Here is a 23,905-nt window from a genome sequence, read left to right on the forward strand (position 1 = left end):
CCCATCCTGGTCACAAGTGCCTGGCAAGATCTCAAAAGTAACAAGATGCCATGCTGCATAGACCCAGGGATAAGGAGTGGCTTTCGCCAGGTCTACCGTTTTATTAGTGGCTTATAGACTTTTCCTCCAGGAACTCGTCCGAATCTTTTTGAAACCCGTTTATGCTAATTAATCTTCCCATATCCTCCAGATGGAACAGACAGGGAAGGAATAAGAGAATGCAAGAAGAGGCAAAACAAAAAAACACTGCCCTATATGCTGCAGTGGAGTGAATTCATTTCCTGTTTTTGACATCAGTTCCTCTTCGAATTTGCTGTTCATTATTTCTAAGAAGATCGGAACCACACGAGTCAGTCTCAGGCTCATAACATGCCAACCTCGAAAATAAGCAGAAGTCTTTATCTAAATTGCCACTGAGAGGAGAAGGACTTGGCAAGGTAACTCTACTTTTCCTTATGATTAATATTGATTGTAAATTTTCTCAGGGTGTTTTTTTTTTTCACTTGAGCATTTTTTTCATAATGTTCACTGTTCATAATATTTACATTTCTGGCTGCACTAATTGTAAAGATTTAAATGTAGTAACTTTTGAGCGTACAAAAAACTGTCCGGAAGTCTGTGAGCTTTTGTTTGAATTCAGTCATCAGTATCACCTTCTTTAAAAGAGAGGATGGAATGTTGCTCTCTAAGAGGGAAAGGGATTTGATATACTGCTTTCTATGGTTAGCAATCAAAGTGAGCTTCCATATTATGTAAGGTACTTTTTCTGTTTCTGGTGGGCTCACAATCTAAGCTGTTTTCTTTTTTTTTTACCTGGGGCAATGGAGTTTTGGGTGACTTGCCTAGGGTCACGTGCTATAGTGAGAATCAAACCTGGGTCCTCAGGGCACTCCACAACCCATTAGGCTACTCCTCCACTCTATAAGTAGATGCCACTTTGAAAAGGAATCTTTGACACCATCAAATGCCATCGGTGATGTAAAGTGTGGCAACCATGGTGTACAGTTCTGTCAATGCCCAGCTTTCCTCTTCAAGACCAGATCTTGGCTTTTTTTTAAAAAACAAACGTTACTAGCCCTGACTGTTTTTTGTCTTTCTCTCTTTTGCCCTCAATCATGACTTTCTTGCCCTCTAGACAGAGAAAAGGCGAAAGAAATCAGGACCCAAATAAGGTCGTCCGCCCCCAGACTTGACTGCAAGTCTCATTTTATTCTTGACTAGATCTTCTATTGTCTCAGACAATCATAAAAAAATCTTCTATCCCATATTTCTTCATATTCTTTTTGCTATGTTTCAGGAACTACAAACTAGACAAGGAAAATTGAAAAGCTAAACTAATTAATGGCGTATTTAAGATGCCAGCCTTACGATCAGCTGTTGCTGCTAACTTTGTGGTTCCTTGCAGACCCTTAGTCCTGAGCAACCTCCTTCACTGTGTCCAGGAAGGGATAACGTGTTTGCATCTAGCACCCCAGGTCCTTTAGAAAAGTAGCCTGTGTGAGACAGAAAAATATTCGTTTTATACTGCAGCTTTTCTGATATCCTTTACAAACATGAAGGATTTGTTAGTGTAGAGGGCTCTCTGAGACGTTCCTCTTTCAGGATGCTTATACCTAGTTTTCCTCTGCGCTGCGTAACCCTAGTAGCGCTTTAGAAATGTTAAGTAGTAGTAGTAGTAGTAAGTCACTTGTACCTTCCCTATCACAAAATATATAACTAGGAAACTGTAAATTTAATTAAGGGGTATAAGTTATATTATATATACATCAGGTATAGGAATCTTTTACAAAACATTTTTCAAAATATGCTCAAAAGTATACTCAAATGATAAATTAGAAATATGATTATACTATGAAAAGTGCTCAGTTCACACATCAGTCATAATTTATTTATTTGTTCCATTTGTACCCCACATTTCCCCCACCTCTTTGCAGGCTCAATGTGGCTTACAAAGTACCGTGAGGTGTTAGCCACCTCCGGTGATGAAACAAATACAGAGTGATGTTGTTACAGAACATTAGACAAAAAAAAACAGCACAGAGGGCCTTTAAAAACAAAAGGAACACGGTTCTTTCATCAAAAAATCCTTTAATAGTGAACTTTGATTGAAGAAAGACCCGACACGGGCCGTGTTTCGGTGCTACCGCACCTGCGTCAGGGGTCTGTATCAAACACATAATGATAACAATAACAAAATCAACTAGATCAATATATAAATTTTAAATAATCTAAAAATATCTCTTTGATAGGAACCAAAAAACATACATATGACTTAATAAAAAACAATCTAGATACATACATAAAATAAAATATTATGTATTGCGAACTCATTAACACAAAAGAAAAGAAAAAAAGACAGATATAAATTATCTTTAACATATATGTAAAAACTCTATAAATATATTTCATTCAGTAGTAAGAACAAACATGCAAATAAAATTAATGTATCCAATATATGTATACACATACACATACATATATAAAATCAATTAAGAACAAGAATAATGAGACGATAACTCTCCCCACCAATGACAAAGGAGGCTTCAACAGACAAATTTCAAAAAGGCTGATGCTTTCCAAAATATTTGTGATATGTTCCTTTTTTTTATAAAGTTCTTTGATAGCAAAATAGAAAAGTGTATATGTAAAGAAACGACATTAGAGAATCAAGAGAAGAGGAGTGATATATATATATAATGAACGTAACTGGCTGAGTAGAGAACCATCATCGCACTCTTGGCGTTCTCAATTGTGCGGGATCAAACGCATTGACCCTATAGAGCATCCAACAACAAGAAACCTTGATTAGATAACTATATAAATGCTATTAATAGCAGAAGAGTATACTTCAAAGGTTGACATCAAAAATATTAATACTGAATAAAGATGCTTATGTTAAATATGCATATCTCATACTTTACAGGCTAAAACTGTAACCAAATATTGAACCAACACTTTGATATGAATAGTCAAATGATGTATCTCTTAATAAGGTAACATTCTCTTCTGAGAGCTGAAAAATCATGTGGTTAACCCGCTGTGTATGAGTACTTATCTGCACATCATATGCCTGGAATAGACTTCCTGAGCCGGTCCGTCAAGCGCCATCTCTGGCAGTCTTCAAATCTAAGCTAAAAGCCCACCTTTTTGATGCTGCTTTTAACTCCTAACCCTTATTCACTTGTTCAGAAACCTTATTTTATCATCCTCACTTTAATATTCCCTTATCTCTTGTTTGTCCTGTTTGTCTGTCCTAATTAGATTGTAAGCTCTGTCGAGCAGGGACTGTCTCTTCATGTTCAAGTGTACAGCGCTGCGTATGTCTAGTAGCGCTTTAGAAATGATAACTAGTAGTAGTAGTCTTGGGATTCAGGAATCTTGCTACTCTTTGGGATTCTGCACAGAATCTTGCTACTATGGGATTCCGGAATCTTGCTACTCTTTGTCCTTATCCCTTATTTGCCCTGTTTCTCTGTCCTAATTAGATTGTAAGCTCAGTCGAGCAGGGACTGTCTCTTCATGTTCAAGTGTACAGCGCTGCGTACGTCTAGTAGCACTATAGAAATGATAACTAGTAGTAGTAGTAGTAGTCTTGGGATTCCGGAATCTTGCTACTCTTTGGGATTCTGCACAGAATCTTGCTACTACGGGATTCCGGAATCTTGCTACTCTTTAGGATTCTGCACGGAATCTTGCTACTCTTTGTCCTTATCCCTTATTTGTTCTGTTTGTCTGTTCTGATTAGATTGTAAGCTCTGTTGAGCAGGGACTGTCTCTTCATGTTCAAGTGTACAGCGCTGCGTACGTCTAGTAGCGCTTTAGAAATGATAAGTAGTAGTAGTAGTAATGAACACCAAAGTCACGAGGATGGATCCACACCCAGTTCAAAAGGTGCCTCCCCAGACTTCCCTACCATATTGTGTTTTTTTCCCATACTTCCCTTCTTTACTGTTTATATTATAGTTCTTCACTAGTTCCATTTCTTTCATATTAGTATTGTATATCAGTTCTTCCTTTCTTCTTTTTAGATTGTATGCCTCCCAGATGGTTTATTCTGTTGGGCGGGATAGAAAGACTTCAATAAACTTGAAACTTGAAACCATTGCTGAAATGTTTACTCTTCCCCCCGCCCCCCCCCCAGATTGAAACTATTTGTCTTTCTTATCTCCTTGTTTTCATATCTCTAGATGTTGAGTGTCCTGTTAGGGTCCCTTTAACTGAACTGCGTGTTTTAATTTTTTATTTATTTGTGGCATTTATACCTCGCTCTTTCTCGCTCGATAGCAGGTTCAGTGCGGCTTACAAAGTATGGTACAAAGTATCACGGAGATAAAACAGGTATGGAAACAATGTATCACAGGGATGACATAATTACATAGAGTGGGTTCAGTGCGGCTTACAAAGTATGGTACAAAGTATCACACTATTGAAGAGAGGAAGACAAGATAAAGGTTACAAGCAAGTGACAAGTTAGGAGTCAAAAGCAGCATCAAACAGGTAGACCTTTAGCCCAGATTTGAAGGCGGCCAGGGATGGAGGTAGACGTAACGGCTCAGGAAGCCTATTCCAGGCATAAGGTGCGGCAAGATAAAAGGATCGGAGTCTGGAGTTAGCGATGGAGGAGAAGGGTGCAATTAGGAGAGATTTGCCTAGTGAACGGAGCCACAATTACTGGCTTGTTATTCTATTCAATTGTGCGTGTTCAATTTTTGGTGACCTTTATGGAAACAGGTGATTTATCTTTTCTGTGGCCCTTCATCCAGGTAGTAACTGAGGGGTCCTTTTATGACGCTGTGGCAAAAGGGGGGCCTGTGCTGGCGTCAGCGCATGTTTTTGACGCATGCCAAGGTCCCATTTTACCACAGCAGGTAAAAGGCAGGGATTTTTAAAAAAGAAATGGGCGTGCGGCAAATATAGTAAACATAGAGGGGCATAATTGAACTAAAACGTCTATCTCCATGGGCGTTTATCTCCGAGAACGGGTCCGTGAAGGGGCGGACCGAACCGTATTTTTGAAAAAAAATAGACGTCCATGTTTTATTCGCCAATTTGTGAGCTGGGCGTTTTTGTTTTTCAGCGATAATGGAAAATGAAAGCACCCAGCTCAAAAATGAATAAATCCAAGGCATTTGTTCGTGGGAGGGGCCAGGAGTCGTAGTGCACTGGTCCCCCTCACATGCCAGGACACCAACCGGGCACCCTAGGGGGCACTTTTACAAAAACAAAAAAAAAGGTAAAAGAGCTCCCAGGTGCATAGCACCCTTCCCTTGTGTGTTGAGCCCCCCAAATTCCCCTCAAAACCCACCACCCACAAGTCTACACCATTACTATAGCCCTAAGGGGTGAAGGGGGGCACCTACATATGGGTACAGTGGGTTTGGGGGTTGGACGACTAATAAGCATTAAGCAGCACAATTGTAACAGGTAGGGGGGGGGGATGGGCCTGGTCCCACCTGCCTGAAGTCCACTGCACCCCCTAACAACTGCTCCAGGGACCTGCATACTGCTGCCAGGGAGGTGGGTATGACATTTGAGGGTGAAAATAAAAAGTTGTGAAACATAATTTTTTTGTGGTGGGAGGGGGTTAGTGACCACTGGGGGAGTCAGGGGAGGTCATCCCTGATTCCCTCTGGTGGTAATCTGGTCATTTAGGGCACTTTTTGGGGCCTTATTCGTGAAAAAACAGGGTCCAGGAAAAGTGCCCTAAATTCTAGCTACAAACGCATACTTTTTGTCCATTATCGGCGAAAGGCGCCCATCTCTCCTCGGCCGATAACCACGCCCCAGTTCCACCTTCGCCATGCCTCCGACATGCCCCCGTCAACTTTGTACGCTTCCTAGCACAGACCGTATAAGTCTGCCCAGCACTAGCCCCACCTCCCAACCACCAGCTCTGCCACCCATTCTAGGCTAAGCTCCTGAGGATCCCTTCCTTCTGCATAGGATTCCTTTATGTTTATCCCACGCATGTTTGAATTCCGTAACCGTTTTCATCTCCACCTCCTCCCGCGGGAGGGCATTCCAAGCATCCACCACCCTCTCCGTGAAAAAATACTTCCTGACATTTTTCTTGAGTCTGCCCACCTTCAATCTCATTTCATGCCCTCTCGTTCTACCGCCTTCCCATCTCCGGAAAAGGTTTGTTTGCGGATTAATACCTTTCAAATATTTGAACGTCTGTATCATATCACCCCTGTTTCTTCTTTCCTCCAGGGTATACATGTTCAGGTCCGCAAGTCTCTCCTCATACGTCTTGTAACGCAAATCCCATACCATCCTCGTAGCTTTTCTTTGCACCGCTTCAATTCTTTTTACATCCTTAGCAAGATACGGCCTCCAAAACTGAACACAATACTCCAGATGGGGCCTCACCAATGATTTGTACAGGGGCATCAACACCTCTTTTCTTCTGCTGGTCACACCTCTCTCTATACAGCCTAGCAATCTTCTAGCTACGGCCACCGCCTTGTCACACTGTTTCATCGCCTTCAGATCCTCAGATACTATGACCCCAAGATCCCTCTCCCCATCCGTACCTAGCAGACTCTCACCGCCTAACACATACGCCTCTCTTGGATTTCTACTCCTAAGTAGCATGGTAACATAGTAGATGACGGCAGAAAAAGACCTGCATGGTCCATCTAGTCTGCCCAAGAAGATAAACAAGATATTGTTTTGCCAGTCTTCCAGAAGCTGGTCTTTCTGCTTCAGGACACGTGAAATTTGACTGGGATTGACACCATATTCTTTAGCAATAGATGCTTGACTTTGTTTTGTTTTCTAATTTTTTAAGAACTTCTATTCGTTCAGCCAGTGTTAAAGTCTTACAGTTGCGCGACGACGACGACTCCAGTGTACTCTCTAAGTGAAGCACTTGTCGTATGCCCATTTCAGGTGGCAGTAAAGGCTCCTGCGCACTGCCCAATTACTGCTGCTGGGTACACACTGGTGCTAAACAAATAAAAATATTTTTCTAGTTCTGGAAATGGCGTGCGCTGGGGGTGGGGCGGTAGCCCAGCAGTACTTCCCTTGTAGTGAGCGGTAAGCCTGCGTTGGGCTTACCGTTGCTTTGTTACAGGGCCCTTAAGACTGGCCGTGCTGAGTACCTGAGCTCTACCAAGCTCAGACCCTTCCAGCCCAGTGCTTTTGCTGTGTGCTGGGGACAAAAGTGTGAAAAGAACACCAGTAAATGGGACTGATGCTACGGCAGGTTTCGCAATGCTTTTTCCGTTCCCTAAAGGTGCAATGTCATGCTATTGAGTTCAAGCTCATTTTCATAACCACTAACATCACACCTTTCCCCCCCTACTTTATTTATTTTTGTAATTAACTTACATACAAATGACATTACAGCAAAGGAAAAAAATACCCAAGTGCACATCAATGGGAAGAGAGAAGAGAAAAAACCAGCAATAATCCGAGGGCAATCACTTCCATCACAAAACAGCTTCTCCTACTAACCTACAAATGCACTCAATCTGCAGCCCCTCCCTACCTCACTACCCTCATCTCCCCTTACGTTCCTACCCGCAACCTCTGCTCTCAAGACAAATCCCTCCTTTCAGTACCCTTCTCCTCCACCGCCAACTCCAGGCTCCGCCCTTTCTGCCTCGCCTCACCCTATGCTTGGAATAAACTCCCTGAGCCCATACGCCAAGCCCCCTCCCTGCCCATCTTCAAATCCTTGCTCAAAGCCCACCTCTTCAATGTCGCTTTCGGCACCTAACCATTGTACCTCTATACAGGAAATCTAGACTGCCCCCAATTTGATTGACTGCACTTTTTTGTCCTTTAGATTGTAAGCTCCTTTGAGCAGGGACTGTCCTTCCTTGTTAGATTGTACAGCGCCGCATAACCCTGGTAGCGCTTTAGAAATGTTAAATAGTAGTAGTAGTAGTATCTATATTGCTTTAGACCCTAACTATAAATCTATGTGTAACAATTCTCCCACCTAACTGAGAAAAAAAAATAAAATAAAACAATTATCTAACTTCCCATTCAATAATCTTTCCAATTGGGAAGGATCAAAGAAAACATAGCAACTATCAGAAAATGTAATTAAACTCTTGCAGGGAAACTCCAAAAAGAAGCTTGCACCCAGTGCAAAGTCACGTTTCAGCTGCATAAAGGCTTCCTTATGTTTCTGAGTGGTACGAGCCACATCCAGAAAGATTGCAACTTAACAGCACAAAAAAGAGGAATCTTTTTTTCTTAAAGTACGATCTTATTATCATAGTCATTTTATCTCTCGCGTTCTGTAATACTACCCTGAGAAGTTTCTAGAAAGTTTGTCAGATGAAATGGCTGAACTGAGCTCAATTTTATTTGGATTTTGCTCACACCTTTTCAGAAGTAGCTCAAGGTGAGTTACATTCAGGCACTCACCTCTTCAATGCTGCTTTCGGCACCTAACCTTTTGTGAATTATAGTATTCCCTATCAGACGGACTCTATACTCTATACTTGTTTTTAGATTGTACACCTGTCTTTTAGATTGTAAGCTCCTTGAGCAGGGACTGTCATTCTATGTTAAATTGTACAGCGCTGCGTAACCCTGGTAGCGCTTTAGAAATGTCAAGTGGTAGTAGTAGTAGTAGTACACTGGATATTTCTCTGTCCCAGGAGGGCTCACGTTCTAAGTTTGCACCTCAGGGTTAAGTGACTTGCCCAAGATCACAAGGGGCAGCAGTGGGATCTGAACTGGCCACCTCTGAGTTGCAAGACCAGTGCTCTAACCACTAGTCCACTCCTCCACTCAGTACAGCAGATTTGCCCTTCTCTTGATTTACCTTTACCACATTCTTAACATCACAGCCTTTTATTTTGCATTGGTTTCCATTTTCCTGGCTTGTAATCTGTGGCGTAGCGAGGGCAGCTGACACCCGGGGCGGGTCGCCGATGCGCACCCCCCCCCCCCTGGGTGCAGCACGACGCACCCTCCCCCCTCCGGAGCGCACCCTCCCCCTTCCGGAACGCACCACCCCCTCTGGAATGCACCCCCCCTTCTGGAGCGCGTACTTACTTCGAAAGCGGGGCAGAAGTGCCGAACCGCCCCGAGTGCATGTCGCTGGGAGCTGCATCGGCTCCGCTGGTTCCCTGCTCTCTCTGCCCCGGAACAGGAAGTAACCTGTTCCAGGGCAGAGAGAGCAGGGAAGCAGCAAAGCCGACACCCCCCCCCCCCCCCCCAGCGGCATGCACCCGGGGCGGACCGCCCCACCGCCCCCCCCTTCCTACGCCAGTGCTTGTATTATCATCAGCATACAAGTGGCTGGCTACTTTCCTTTCTTTTGGGTAGCTTATGCTGCTGAGGTCTGTCAGCCTTTTCACATGTAAAATGGCATTGTGAAGTACCTGTAAACAGTGGCATAGCCACAGGTGGGCCTGGGTGGGCCAGGGCCCGCCTACTTAGGGCTTAGGCCCACCCAACAGTAGCACAAGTTTAGCGGTAGCTGGTGGAGATCCCAAGCTCCGCCAGCTGAAGACTTCTGCCTAATGGTAACAAAAACGCTACTCTCAATGATACCGGAACCTGCGCATGCTCAGTTTTCAACGCATGCCTTCCTTTGCAGACTGCCAAGGTGGAAAGAAGCGTTTTCCTGCCAGCTTAGATATTTTTTTGGTGGTGGGGGGGGGGGGGGGGGGAGAACATTTGGTGCCCACCCACTTCTTGCCTAGGCCCACCCATAATCTGTTGTCTGGCTACGCCCCTGCCTGTAAATCTCTTTGGCGGGCATGGGTTCAGTTTCTTCAGCATCTGGATAAGTCAAGAACTGCACTGTACTGCTGCATCTGCATGGTGGTATTTTTAAAGGTCCTTTATACACCTAAAACGGAAATGTGTGTGCAGAAAGGGCTTCTTTTAAACTTGCCTTGATTACATGTTGGGAAAAGTAGACACATACAGCCTAAAGAGCTGCCAAGTTACCCGTTCCAGGAGGGAGACTTTTTGACCAGGCCTGGATTTCTGCCAACCTCATCCTGGTGCATTATGGGACCTGCAGCACTGATTTCAATGGATAGAATCATGGACTACAAGTCCCACACTGCTTTGGGATATGTTTAAAATCAGGACCGGCCAAAAAGTCTCCCTCCTGGATTGGGTATCGTCACTGCCATTATACTCCTAAAGCTACCTGATCTGAGCAGATGTGTTCCTGGGAGCAGGGTTGTGGTGGAATAAAAAGTACATGAGCATGCTTTATAAAATATGCAGATATACATGTAAAATAAGCTGGGATATTTGGAGTGGGGGAGTAGCCTAGTGCAGTGGTTCCCGAACTTGATCCTGGAGGCACCCCAGCTAGTCAGGATTTCAGGATATCTACAATGAAAATATTCAGGAGAGAGATTTGCATGCAGCGAAGGCAATGCATGCAAATATCTTTCATGAATATTCATTGTGGATATCCCAACTGGCTGGGGTGCTTCCAGGATCAAGTCTGGGTACCACTAACCTAGTGGTTAGGGCAGCAGACCTCTGGTGAGCTGAGTTCAATTCCCACTGCTGCTCCTTGTGACTCTGGGCAAGTCACTTAACCCTCCATTGCCCCAGGTACAAATAAGTACCTGTATATAATATGTAAAATGCTTTGACTGTAACCACAGAAAGGTGGTATATCAAGTCCCATTCTGCCTAGCTGTTTTTTATATATGTACTAGTAAAAAAGGCCCGTTTCTGACACAAATGAAACGGGCGCTAGCAAGGTTTTCCTCGGAGTGTGTACGTTTGAGAGAGTGTGTGTGAGAGTGACTGTGAGGCATATTTTCAAAGCACTTAGCCTTCCAAAGTTCCATAGAAACCTAGAGAGAGAGAGTGAATGTGCGCGTGTGTGTGACAGAGAGAGAGTGAGACTGGGTGCGAGTGTGTCTGTGAGAGAGAGAGCTTATGTGTGAGAATGAGAGTGTGTGCCAGGGCCCCCCCCCCCCTCCCTCCAAGTTCTAGGGTCCCCCTCCCTCCCACCCTCTGAGTTCCAGGGTAGTCCCCCCCTTCCCTCACTCCCTCCCTCCGAGTTCTAGGGTTGTTGTCCCCCTCCCTCCCTCCGAGTTCCAGGGTCGTCTCCTCCCTCCCTCCCTGCCTCCGAGTTCCAGGGTCGTCCCCTCCCTGCCTCCCTCTGAGTTTCAGGGTCCCCTCCCTCCCCTGCATTATGCTCTGTCCCCTGAATTCATCCATTATGCAGGCAACATCCTCTGTGCCCTGCCCCCTCCATCCATCCATGTGCATTATCTCTCCCCTGACCCCTCCACCTCCCTCCGAGTTCCAGGCCCCCCTCCCTCCCTCCCTCCCCCCTCCGAGTTCCAGTGTTCCTCTCCCTCCCTCCCATTCCAAGGGTCCCCCCTCCCTCTGTCCCTCCATCCGTCCCTCCCAGTTCCAGGGTCCCATGGAACTGGGAGGGAGGGGAGACGGAGAACGTTGGAGGAGTGACGTCAGCAGGTGGTTACAATCCCAGTGACACACATTGGAACGTTGGAGGAGTGATGTCAGCAGGTGGTTACGATCCCAGTGAGACACATTGGAATATTGGAGGAGCAAATTATTATATTAGACTAGTAAAAAAGGCCCGTTTCCGAAACCAATGAAACGGGCGCTAGCATGTGGGGTTTTTTTTGTGTGTGTGTATGTGTCACAGAGTTATTTTTGTATGTGTGTGTGTGTGAGTGTGTGAGGGTGCGGTGTGTGTGCAGCTTGTCGATGTGTGTCTTTTTTTGGTTTGTTTTGTTTTTTGCTTGGGGGTTGGGGATGTGCTGTGCTGTGCTGGCAAAGTGGGTTGGATTGGTGTGTGGCTTTGAGGGTGTGTTTCTGTTGTATTGTGTGTGTGTAGTTTTGTCTGTCAAGGAGGTTTGTGGAGGGGGTCTTTCTGTTGGTGAAATGTAGGGGGGTCAGCCTTTGTTGAGTGTTGTTGTTTTTTTCCATGGTTTTTTTTTTTTTGTGTTGTGCTGAGGCAGCAGTGTTGTTTTAGATGGGCGGAAGGTTGAGGAGCACGTTCTTTGTCTGTCGGTATTTTTTGGCCGTTTCAGGGCTGCTGTAGGGGAATGCTGGAAGAGAAATGTGCTGTTGGAAGCAGCACCATCTTTTTCCATTGGGCTGGGGTTCTGGGCATCCTGGAGGTGGGTGACAGCTTGCCTGAGGATGGGGATGGTTGTTTTAAGTTGGCGGAAGGGAGAAGAGCACGGTCTCGGGCCGTCGGGGGGTGATCCGGTATGTTTGGTCCATTTCAGGCCGGCTGCAGGGGAATGCTGGAACATTTATGCGCTGCAGGAATCAGCGCCGTCTTTTTCCGGGTGCTCGGGGAATCCCCGAGGTGGGAGACAGCTTGCCTGAGGCTGGGGATGGTTGGGCACGTCCTTGGCCGCTTCGACAAAAGGGGAAGAGGAAGGGGGTGGGGAGTTACCTGCAGCCGCCTGAGAAACCATGTATTCTTTGTTTGTTTTGTATTATTAGTTTGCATTTCTGTTGAAGAAAGAGTGGATGCCTTTCGAATGATGGAGGTGGTGTGTCGGTGTGCAGTTGTTTCGTTAGTTTGGCAGCCAGTCTCCAGCGATTCCTAGGCAGGGAAGGAGTACTCCTCCCCCTTCCTTGGTCGCTGTTTGCTGCTGGCTGGGTTGCGGGTAATCCTTCCAGCTGGGCCGCAGCTTGTCCTGTTCGCCCACGTCCCAGATGGTGACGGGCACGTTGTTTTCCGGTTCCTCTGACTCCATGTCAAGCGATCCCAAATATAGTCTGTGCTATAGGCCATCTGGCACTCTTCAGTACTGGCATTAGGCATTTAAAAATTTCTCCCCCCCCCCCTCCCCCGGTCTATTTTTGCACATACCCACAGCAGGAATATTCTTCTCTCGTTCCAGCGGTGGTTCTGTGCTCTCCGTGCTGCTGGGGAATGCTCCTCCCTTATTGTCACGTAGTTTCCTCTGATTGGTCCGTCTTACGTTGCCTAGTGTTGCCTGGGAACGGTGTTGTGATGGTCCTTTGTGTTTCAGAATGTTGAGGGTGTTTTTTCTGATTGGTCCGTCATGCGAGGGCGGGGCAGAGAGACATGGTCAGTGTTCTAGCTTCACCACCATGAATCCATGAACCCTTCAGTGAGTGACTGAGTGACTTCAGAACGTTGTCTTCAGAACGTTGAGGGTGAGTTTTATTATAGTAGATATGTTCTTTCTGTGGAGTATTTCAAAGGGAAAGCATGCATACTGTCCTTTTGAAATTAGAACCTATGTGCATACTTGCCCTGCGAGTTAGGCATCTGCTTATAAAATTCCTCTCCCTTTGTCCTAAGAAGACCATCCTGGGAGATTACGTTGCTTATTTACTTATCAAGGAAAGGAGAGATGATGGGTATAAACTTTGCAGGCTACCAAGATGAATGGGAAGAGCAAAGGGTCAGGACAGGATCTAGGAATGTACCAAGCGGAAATAAATAACAAAATTAACTAATAAATAGAACTGTATTAACGACTTTGTTAACATACACATAGCATAAAAGACCCAACATGGTAATACGTAAACCACAGAAAGGCAGTATATCAAGAATCTTACAAACAAAACATATTTTGGCACCTTAGCTGCATCAGTGGTCATAAAAATTGTAATATATAAAATCACCATAAAGAGCAATCGCCAATTCATATGTGTAGCAATGAAAAGAGCACAGTGCAACCAAAAAGAAGCGAAACACTCTGCAGACTCAACACAAACAAAGCAGAGGTAGTCCATAGAAGGAGCAGACTCAAGGTTTTCCTTGAGTAGATTTATTGATCATTGACCCGACTTCGTCAAGTTTTGGCACTTATGCCTTTGTCAGGGCTCAAAGATTCTTTTACATACAAAAGCAAGTAGATCAAATAAAATCACTGTGTTCGGTTATGCAGGCTATACTGGATGTATTTTATTGGGCCCACTTGCTTTTGTGTAAGGAAGGATCTTTAACCTCCGATGAAGGCATAAGTGCTGAAACTTGGCCAAGTCGGTTAATGATCGATAAACCTATTTGTGGAAAACCTTGAGTCTGCTCCTTCTCTGGACCTACCCCTGCTTTGTGCTGTTGTTAACGAAAAGAGCACACCATAGACTTTCAGCACAATAGCCAATTATGAATGAAGTGACGGCCTTTGGTGGCTTAATCTACTATGCTACCCCCCAGTGTAACTGAGTGGTCATTCTTTATGGTGATTGTATATAGTAAAATGTTTATGACCCTGATGCAGGCAAGGTGATGAAGCATGGCCATATTGGGTCTTTCATGAGATTTATATATTCATAAAGCCTTTAATACAGGTCTAGTTATTTCTCTTGATACATCCCTTGGCCCTGTCCTGGACCCTCTACTTTTCTGTTTATTCATTTTCAATAATCCATGAGTTTTGGCTTGTTACTGGGAAGTACAATATGCGCATCGTGTAAGGAGAACAGGTCCAATACATTTCAGTGTTAATTGAATAGAAAAAAAATTAGAAAAATTCAGAGAAAAGCATACACACAAGCACACAGAAAAATATAAATAGATGAACAAACACATACGCACAGTCACAAAACGTACACAGAAATACATGCATACAGACACATAGAAGAGTTGGATATTATTCCATGAGATATACTCTGCATGCTTTCTTCACCAATAAGCCCCTACTGCTGCCATACTTCTGTTGTGGTGAGTTAGCCATATGAAAGGTAAGTGTGTAACACGCTATCCGCATGAAATTGCTTTAGTGAGCCTTTTATTTATTTATTTTAACACATTTACACCCCACATTTTCCCACTAGTAGTAGGCTCAATGTGGCTTACACAAGACCGTAGGGCAAACTACAGTTAAGTAAAATACATTTAAACAGTGCAATAGTGGGAGGAGCCAAGATGGCAGCTCGTGCTTGAGGCTCCACGGTGGCGCCGATGCGCCCTGCCCCCCGGGAGCAGTGCCCCCCCCCCAGAACAGCGCGACACCCCCCCCGGTGAAAGAACCCCGATCCCCCGGCGAAAGAACCCCCCCCCCCCGGGTGCACTCTGCTGGGGGGGGGGATGCCACGCGCCTGCCGGCTCTTCGTTTTCATGCTCCCTCTGCCCCAGAACAGGAAATAACCTGTTCCAGGGCAAAGGGAGCATGAAAACGAAGAGCCGACAGGCGCGCGGCACCCCCCCAGCGGCTTGCACCCGTGGCGGACCACTCCCACCCCCCCTTGGTACGCCACTGGCCTGAGCTGAAACTCTTTTGCGTTACTGAAATTATCCTTCTAATATGCCGCATACTAAGAGAAAGGGGGCGGTAAAGGGTCTACTAACGTCGGCCCGAACACTTACCCCCGGTCAGCAAACGCTCCTGCGGTTCGTCTCGAGTACCCCAGTGGAAGCTGGTGAGAGGGATCCCGCTTATGGATCTGTCGGAGGAGTGACATCTCCATTAGGGATTGAAACATCTCTAGCCCCACCGGACCTTAACCCGCCGCTTTGTCCTGCAATTCTTCGGGTGAGTGTGGAGGACTCGATGGAACCGGAAGTCGGTGTCCAGAGGGCCTCAGACGGTGGTACACTTCCCCAGGAATCAGAGGTTACAACTATGGAGCCTGACGCTCCCCAAGCGGTGACTCTACAATCTATTTGGTCAGCCATTCAACAATTAGCGGTTGCAGTTACAAAAACTTCTCAAGATATGACTTTACTGGTAAATAAAATAGACTCATTAACTTTGGCGCTTGAAAATGTTAAAACCGAATCGTTAACCCAGAAATCTGATATCTCCAGTGGCGTACCAAGGGGGGGGGGATGGTGGGGGGGACAGTGGGGGGGTCCGCCCCGGGTCCACGCCGCTGGGGGGATGCCGCGCGTCGGTCAGCGTCGTTGGTTTCCATGCTCCCTCTGCCCCAGGGTGGGGGGTGTCCCTTTGCTGGGGGGGGTCGCGCTGCACGGGGTGGGGCGCTGCACCCAGGGGGGGGGGGACGTGCGCATCAGCGATCCGCCCTGGGTGTCAGCGCCCCTCGGAACGCCACTGGATATCTCATCTCTGAAAACAGTAACGGAAACGTTGATAAAGGACAAAAATAAGGTTTCCTTAAAGCTGGAACAGATAGAAAATTATAATAGACGGTTAAACTTGCGGATTTAAAATTTTCCTGTTTCTTTTGGAATATCGCCGATAGATTTCTTGAAAAAATATTTGATTGAAGTTTTGGCATATCCTCAGTCTGCTATTCCACCGATTAATAAAATTTACTACTTGCCTATTTCTAAACAATCTAAGGTGAATCCAACAGAAAATAACCAAGCTCCTGAACTAAATCTTCAAGATATTTCAGCTTTGTTGGAAGAATCTGTGTCAGAGGTGTCCACTCGAGGGACGCTTTTAGTGTCATTTGTCTTTGAACAGGACTTAAATGGTTTACTAAGATTGTACTTCAAAAATTCACATAAAACATTTTGTGGTCAAAAAAATCTCGATTTTTCCGGATGTGATTAGATCTACACAAAATGCAGAAAAGTTTTCCTTGCTTACAGAGAAGAGGTTAAAGCAATGAGGGCTACATTTTTGTTAGCTTATCCATGCAAGTGTTGCATTAAATATCTGGGAAACAAATATATATTTTTTGAACCAGATCAGCTTAAATTGTTTATAGAAAGTAAAAAGCTGTCTAAATAGTGTGTGTTGAGTAATTAAGAGAAAGAATGTAAAGGCTGGGGGTTTAATGAGTCAGGCCGTTTACTTTAAATTGATATTATACTTTATTCTCCTCATTTTTCTTTCTCCTCCCCCCAATTGGATGGTGGTCTAAGGAAGCAAATTGTATTACTAATTATTTACTTTATTTATTTAGAGATTATGGCTGATAATATTATTTTCTATTTGTTGATAATAATGCAATCTCTGTAACTAATTTTGCTACATTTCCATTTATAAGTTTTATCTTGTAAATTATGAAAATTAATAAAGAATATTAAAAAAAAACAGTGCAATAGTAAAATAGTAAACATATAGGTAACGTGTAGAAAAACAGAGATAATAAGAGTGAATAAAAAATGATGAGGTCCATGGATTTTGCTACGTACAGCGACACCTAGGGACCCTTTAACTAAAGGGTTGGTGTGCAGCAAGCCCGCTGCCACGCACCAATCCAGAACTACTGCCAGGCTACCACAGGAGCACAGCGGTAGTTCCCACCCCCAGCATGCACCATTTCCTGCGCAACAGTAATTTTTGAGATTTTTGTAGCGCGTTGAATGTGCAGGACGTCAGGACGACTCACACAGAAACTGCATCCTAGGCTTCCACATCAGCTGCAGCAACGCGCCGGCCCGGAGACGGCTGAAGAGGACTTCGGCTGGCAGGGGTTGGGGACCCCCGCCAGCACAGGTACCCGATGGCGGCGGTGGGGGAGGGTTAGCAGCAGCGGGAAGGGGGGTCAAAAGGGTCGGTGGGGCCCAGGCCCCCGTGGCCCCACATAGCTACGCCCCTGGTTAGCATGCGTTAAAAATGCTAGTGTGCCTTTGTAAATAGGTCCCTTAGGGGCCCTTTTGCAAAGCTGCGGTAAGCACTAACATGTGCTTACCGCAGCCTAAAAACCACTACTGTGGGGCTCGCTCAGGCCTAGTTTTGAGATTGGCCTGCGCTTCTCACGATCTAAAAAATAGATTTTATTTTTTTGTGCTGGGGGCATGTCCGGGGGCAGAGAGTGGGCGTGTACTGCGCTAATTGGTTAGTGTAGCTCCATCGTCATGTGTTAACCAATTAGCACGTGGTTAGTGCGCAAGCCCTTATCGCTTACAAAATAGGTTCGGTAAGTGCTTACAGCTGGCCTCAGCACACGGGAAAGACCCGTGCTGGGAATAGTGCCAACCACTTTTTAGTACAGCTTAGTAAAAGAATCCCTTAGGACTCCTTTCATGAAGCGGCGCTAACGATTAGCCTGTGCTGAATGCGAACAAGCCCAGGGGAATTGAATGGGCTTATTTGCATTCATAGTAACATACTAGATGATGGCAGAAAAAGACCTACACGGTCCATCCAGTCTGCCCAACAAGATAAACTCATATGTGCTACTTTTTGTGTATACCTGACCTTGATTTGTTTCTGCCATTTGCAGGGCACAGACCGTAGAAGTCTGTCCAGCACTAGCCCCGCCTCCCAACCACCAGCCCCACCTCCCAACCACTAGCCCCGCCTCCCACCACCGGCTCTGCCACCCAATCTCCGCTAAACTTCTGAGGATCCATTCCTTCTGAACAGGATTCCTTTATGTTTATCCCTCGCATGATTGAATTCCGTTACTGTTTTCATCTCCACCACCTCCCGCGGGAGGGCATTTTGCATTCAGCGTATCATAAATAGGTAGCGCTGCTTTGTAAAAGGGTCCCTTTGTTTTTGTGGGAATGGGACTGGGACTTGATATACCACCTTTCTGTGGTTACATTCAAAGCGGTTTACATATTATATAAAGGCACTTTTTTTGTACCAGGGGCAATGGAGGGTTAAGTGACTTGCTCAGAGTCACAAGCAAGGGCATAGCCAGATCTCACAGTGGGGCCAGAGCCTGAGGGGGGGGCACATTGTGGTCTTCCATCCCCCCCCCCCAGCCACCTTGCTGGTCCCCATCCACTGCCGCAGCAAATACCTTGGCTGGCGGGGATCCCCAACCCCTATCAGCAGAAGTGTTGTCCAGCGCCGGTCTCCGGCGCCACCACATTGCATGCCCTGCTATGTCTTCCGCTCACATCCAGCACGCTCTTTTTAGTGAAATAGAGCATGCTGAGTTTGACTAAAAGGAGCGTGCTGGATGTGAGGAGAAGACAGAGCAGGGCAGGCAACGCAGCGGCGCCGGAGACCATTGTTGGACAGCGCTTCAGCTGGCAGGGGTTGGGGTCCCCCGCCAGCATAACCAGGGACCCAGAGGAAAGTTGGGAGATCCCAGGCCCCTGTGGCCCCATGTAGCTACGCCACTGGTCACAAGGAACTGCAGTGGGAATTGAACCCATTTCCCCAGGATCAATGTAATATTTGAGATCTGTTCCATTCGAACCACTTCTCCTTTCGCCCCTGCAGGTCAGAGATTCATACAGAGATAAAACAGATACACACCAAAACACATAGATGCAATCATACAGCCATGAACTTATAAATCAAGGGAAGAAATTGGAGTACTAAATCAGCAAATGGAAATCAGTGAACACACCACACTCTGCTGAATTTAATTAATAAAGTCCAACAAATCCCTGAAGCAAAGATTCAAAACGCTGGCCATCGTTGGATGGTTGTGGTGTGTTAGAAGACAGCTGCTGGAGTTTTTGGGCAGAAGCCTACAAAGCTTGAAACATATGAGATTTGAAGCTAAGTGCTTTTTGAACTCTTAAGAAAATGATTTATATAAAATTGATTGAAAATTATCTTTAAAAAAGTCATTTTCTAACCTAACCACAGGAGGGCTTTTTAGCCTATGATTATATTGAAGACATTGATGGACTGAATTTAGTAAGTCTTGGCTCATTGAGGGGCCCTTTTACTAAGCTGGGGTAAAAGGGGCCTGGACCAAAAATGAAATGGCTCTGCGGTAAGTTCGCACTTGCCGCACGGCCATTTCGGAGGGGAGCACCTACCGCCACCCATTGAGGTGGCGGTAAGGGCTCTCATGCTATCCTGGCGGTAACCATGCTGCCCAATTACTGCCGGGTAACACCCTGCAGAAATATATATATTTTTCAATATTTCCACTAGCACTGGAAATGGCGCGTGCTGGGGGTGGAACTACCTCCGGCACCCGCGTTGGGCCAGCGGTAGTTCCGGGTTGGCACATGGCAACCCTTTAGTAAAAGGGCCCCTGAGGCTTTTTCCTCCTTCTAATGACTCTGGGTTATTTCCAAGTGAGTTATAGGGTGTGGCATTCACTGATTTGCATGCACTTATACACGCATGCACACACACACACACACACACAGATGGGCAAACACACGCACATATCCACACAGGGAGTTGAAAAGAATTCCATGAGCCATGCTTTGCATGCTTTTCCTACTTGTTTTTAAGGGCTGCTTTTTTTTTTTTTTTCCATTTGATACACTTAGGTACCCTGTTTCCCCGAAAGTAAGACATCCCCCGAAAATAAGACCTAGTAGAGGTTTTCCTGAATTGGTAGATATAAGGCCTCCCCCGAAAGTAAGACCTAGCAAATTTTTGTTTGAAAGCAGGGCCGCCGAGAGCCGGACAAGGCCACCCCCGGGCCGCCCCCCCCCACCTGAAGTTGCCGGGCCCCCCCTCCATCAACCCTCCGTCGCTCCCGGAACTAACCTTAAACGCCTCCTTTCGCCTTCGCAGCATGCAGTAGCAGGGCAGACCTCTCCTTCCTTCCGTGCCCCGCCCTCGCGGACGTTACCTTAGGCGAGGGCGGGACACGGAAGGAAGGAGTGGCCTGCCCTGCTGCTGCTTGCTGCGAAGGTGAAAGGAGGTGTTTAAGGTTAGTTCCGGGAGCGACGGAGGGCGGGCGGGCCAACCCCGATCCAACCCCGATGTTTCCCCGAAAAATAAGACAGCCCCTGAAAATAAGGCCTAGCACATTTTGGGGGGCAAAAATTAATATAAGACAGTGTCTTATTTTCGGGGAAACACGGTAGTTGCAACATCCTGTTTGGTTTGCAGAAGTTTAAAATGTTAGTTTAGCCCCCAGCTATGATGCAATGTATTTCTGATAATCATAGCGGATATGCTTATCTTTTTCCCTCATTAAACATTACTCAGAGCCTTTTCAGCCTAATTTTCCAGATTCTTAGTGATTCATTAATCATTATTATACCGCTTACCCAGAAGTCAAATTATGTATCTGCTTCATTTTCGTTAATTAGATCTTTGACCTCAAGACTGTCAGAAATTATTACAAATAATTGGTCAGGAAAGTAAGAGTGTTAATATTCATCAGTAATGATTGTGTCGTTATTTTTGTGGTGCCGCCATCAAGCTGATTGCATCGGAATGAATTTTAATAGTGTCGCCACAAGAATGGAGAAGTCCATCAGTTTCTTGTGTTTATTTCTGTTTTGTAATCAGTTTATCTATAGCCAGGTTCCACATCAGTTTCCTGATAATAAAAACTCAAAACTCAAGCGTTTTATTGAGGTTGATCTCTGCTGTACATAGCACTGACTGAAAACAGTGAACACGGAGTTCTCTTTGTGCTTGAAACTGTAAGGTGTCCTTTTACTAAACGGCGTCAAATGTTGCAAAAATTGCAAATGCAGATTTCAGCACGTTCCCGATTTGCATGCACAATTTACGGGCTTCTTTTACAAACCCGCACTACTGATTCTCAGTGCGGCAAATTAGAAAAAGCCTATTCAATTCCTATGGGCTTCCTCTCATTTGCCGCACAGGAATCTCTAGCTCGGCTTTGTAAAAGAAGCCCTAATTGAATAGAAAGCCAATTAGTGCCAATAATTGGCTTTCAACAAACAAGTATTGGCACTAATTAGATTTAATTGGGACCAGTGCACGTAAAATTAGGCACAGGATCCATGCCTAAAATTTACATGTGTTCCAATAAAGGGGGCACAGAAATGGGAGGGGCAGGGGGTGTATCATGGCAGAATGGGGGCATGTCTTCAAGTTACACGCATAATTACAGAATAATGGCGATTCACATGTAAATTTAGATGAGGGCATTTGCACCACATTTTCATTGGTGCCAAGGGCTGTGTCTAAATTTACACACAACTCTCCATGTAAGCGTGTGTATTCTATAAACTGCACCAAACTTTAGGGGTGGTATATAGAATACTGCTTAAGTGGGTTTTTTGCATTTTTGAGGCACCCTTTACCGAATTTACCCCTATGCCCTTAATACGCGGTTAGCGCATAGTAACAGGGTACTGTAGAAATGTGTTAAAATGTAATAGGCTGTTACTATGTGCTAAACTGTACATTTATAATCATTTAGATTTTGCTCACACCTGTTCAGTAGTAGCTCAAGGTGAGTTACATTCAGGTATACTGGGCATTTCCCTGTCCCTGGAGGGCTCATAATCTAAGGGGTTCTTTTACAGAACGGAGGTAAGGCCAACATGTGCTTACCACTCACTTTTTTGGGACTGCCGCCGGCCCAACATGGCTGTCAGCGGTAGTCTTGCCCTGAGTGCGTGCCATTTCTGGGGGAAACAGAAAACCGCTGGAAAGGGCTTGCATGGCAGTAATCGGGCATCGCTTGAATATTATCTTAGCTAGGGTAGGAGTGGATAAATACATCCTGCTGCACTGTGTGCAGCCTGTGTCACTCTGTGTGTGTCTGTGTGTGACTAGCAAGTTAGTTACCTCTTCCATTAAAGGCCTAGGTGAAGAGCCGTTTGATTTTAGCGTGCACTAATGAGCCAATAAACAGTTACTATGGTTGACCTTTTCTTGAACGTCGGCCACAGAGGCCAACAAAATCTGGATGTTCAGTGCCAGTATCTGGATAGTGGCCAGTGTCGCAAATCCGGAAAGAGCAGAGACCGGTGAGTCTACTTCTATAGTGAGAATATCGAGTCCATTGCCAGATAACAAACCAGAATAAGAGGGGTCAGGTTTTTTTTTGCTGTCATATCTTTATCTGGATAGTTATGCAGTTAGTGGACTTAATATCACCGCCAAGGACTAGATTCAGTCAGGGCCACCGAGAGACTAGGCCAGGCCCGGAGCAAGGCCGCCTTGCCTCCGCCCCCTGCCGCCCCCGTTGCTCCCCCCGCCGCTGCAGTCTGCGGTCTCATCTGCCTGCCTCCACGGCTCCGGGCCCCCTTCATTCAAAGCGGCAGTCGCAGATCACATCTCTTCTGGCCTTCCCTCCCTGTGTCCCGCCCTCGTCTGATGTATCTTCCGGTTTCTGCGAGGGCGGGACACAGGGAGGGAAGGCCAGAAGAGACGCGATCTGCGACTGCCGCTTTGAATGCAGGGGGCCCGGAGCCGAGGAGGCAGGCAGGTGAGACCGGGGACTACAGCACCGGCAGTGTGACTCTGGCGCCAGGTCCCCCTTGGAGGCCTGGGCCCGGGGAATTTTGCCCCCCTGCCCCCCCCTCTCAGCAGCCCTGGATTCAGTAACTGGCCAAATTTGGGCACTGAAAAAAAATGTACGCTGAGCACTAGTCTATAAACAACACTCCAAGTTGGGCGTTGTTTATAGCAGAGTGTGTAGCACTGGGATCCACACCTAACTTTGGGTGCAAGAATTTACACCAACTGATACTTGGCGTAAACCCTCATGCGCAAATTAGGCGCAGATCCCCTGAATTCTATAATACTGTGTGCATTTTTAACAAATAGTCCTGACCCACCCATACCCCCTCCTCTTTTCAACTGCACACTAAAAGATTTGCGTGTGCGTATTTATAGAATAGCGCTTAGCAAGATGCACGCGTAAATCCAAATTGCTGCCAATTAATGCCAATAATTGATTGCTAGTGTCCAATTATTGGCACTAATTGCGTTGTTTACTCAATTAAATTACGCATGCGCCAAGTTTGCTTGCACAATTAGGGGCGCCATATATAGAATCTGGGGGTAACCAGATAACTTCTGACTGTATTTATTTATTTATTTATTTGTTGCATTTGTATCCCACATTTTCCCACCTATTTGCAGGCTCAATGTGGCTTACAATTTTTCCGTCATGACTTATGTCATTTCAGAATACATATGCAATTGGTAACATATATAGAACATGAATGCTAAATGAACAGTCGGGTAAAAAAGGGAAAATATACAAATGATATCACTTATTGAACATGGATTGCATATTAAAATTAAACAATACGGTATAGGAAGAGAGTAATCCTATTGTTAAGTAAATGATGGTGAATTACTTGCTAATGCTCTCTTGCACCCCGGGGTGCTCAGTAATGATTTTCGGATAGTGTCACCAAATATCAGCTGGTGGCATCTGTCAGGAGCAGCAGAAAAAAGGGGTGACACCAGGGGAG

At 45.6% G+C, this 23,905-nt stretch overlaps 1 protein-coding gene across 1 annotated transcript in view; it reads left to right on the plus strand.

The window, feature by feature from the left end:
* The first annotated feature begins 355 nt into the window (after positions 1 to 355).
* CMKLR1 (chemerin chemokine-like receptor 1) overlaps positions 356 to 23,905 on the plus strand; it is a 62,895-nt gene continuing 39,345 nt past the window's right edge. Inside the window, exon 1 of the mRNA XM_030218269.1 lies at positions 356 to 437. The gene's annotated coding sequence lies outside the window, so the exon portion shown is untranslated. The remainder of the gene's footprint in view (positions 438 to 23,905) is intronic.

The sequence above is a fragment of the Microcaecilia unicolor genome, chromosome 11, assembly GCF_901765095.1.
Source record: "Microcaecilia unicolor chromosome 11, aMicUni1.1, whole genome shotgun sequence".
Lineage (NCBI taxonomy): Eukaryota > Metazoa > Chordata > Amphibia > Gymnophiona > Siphonopidae > Microcaecilia > Microcaecilia unicolor.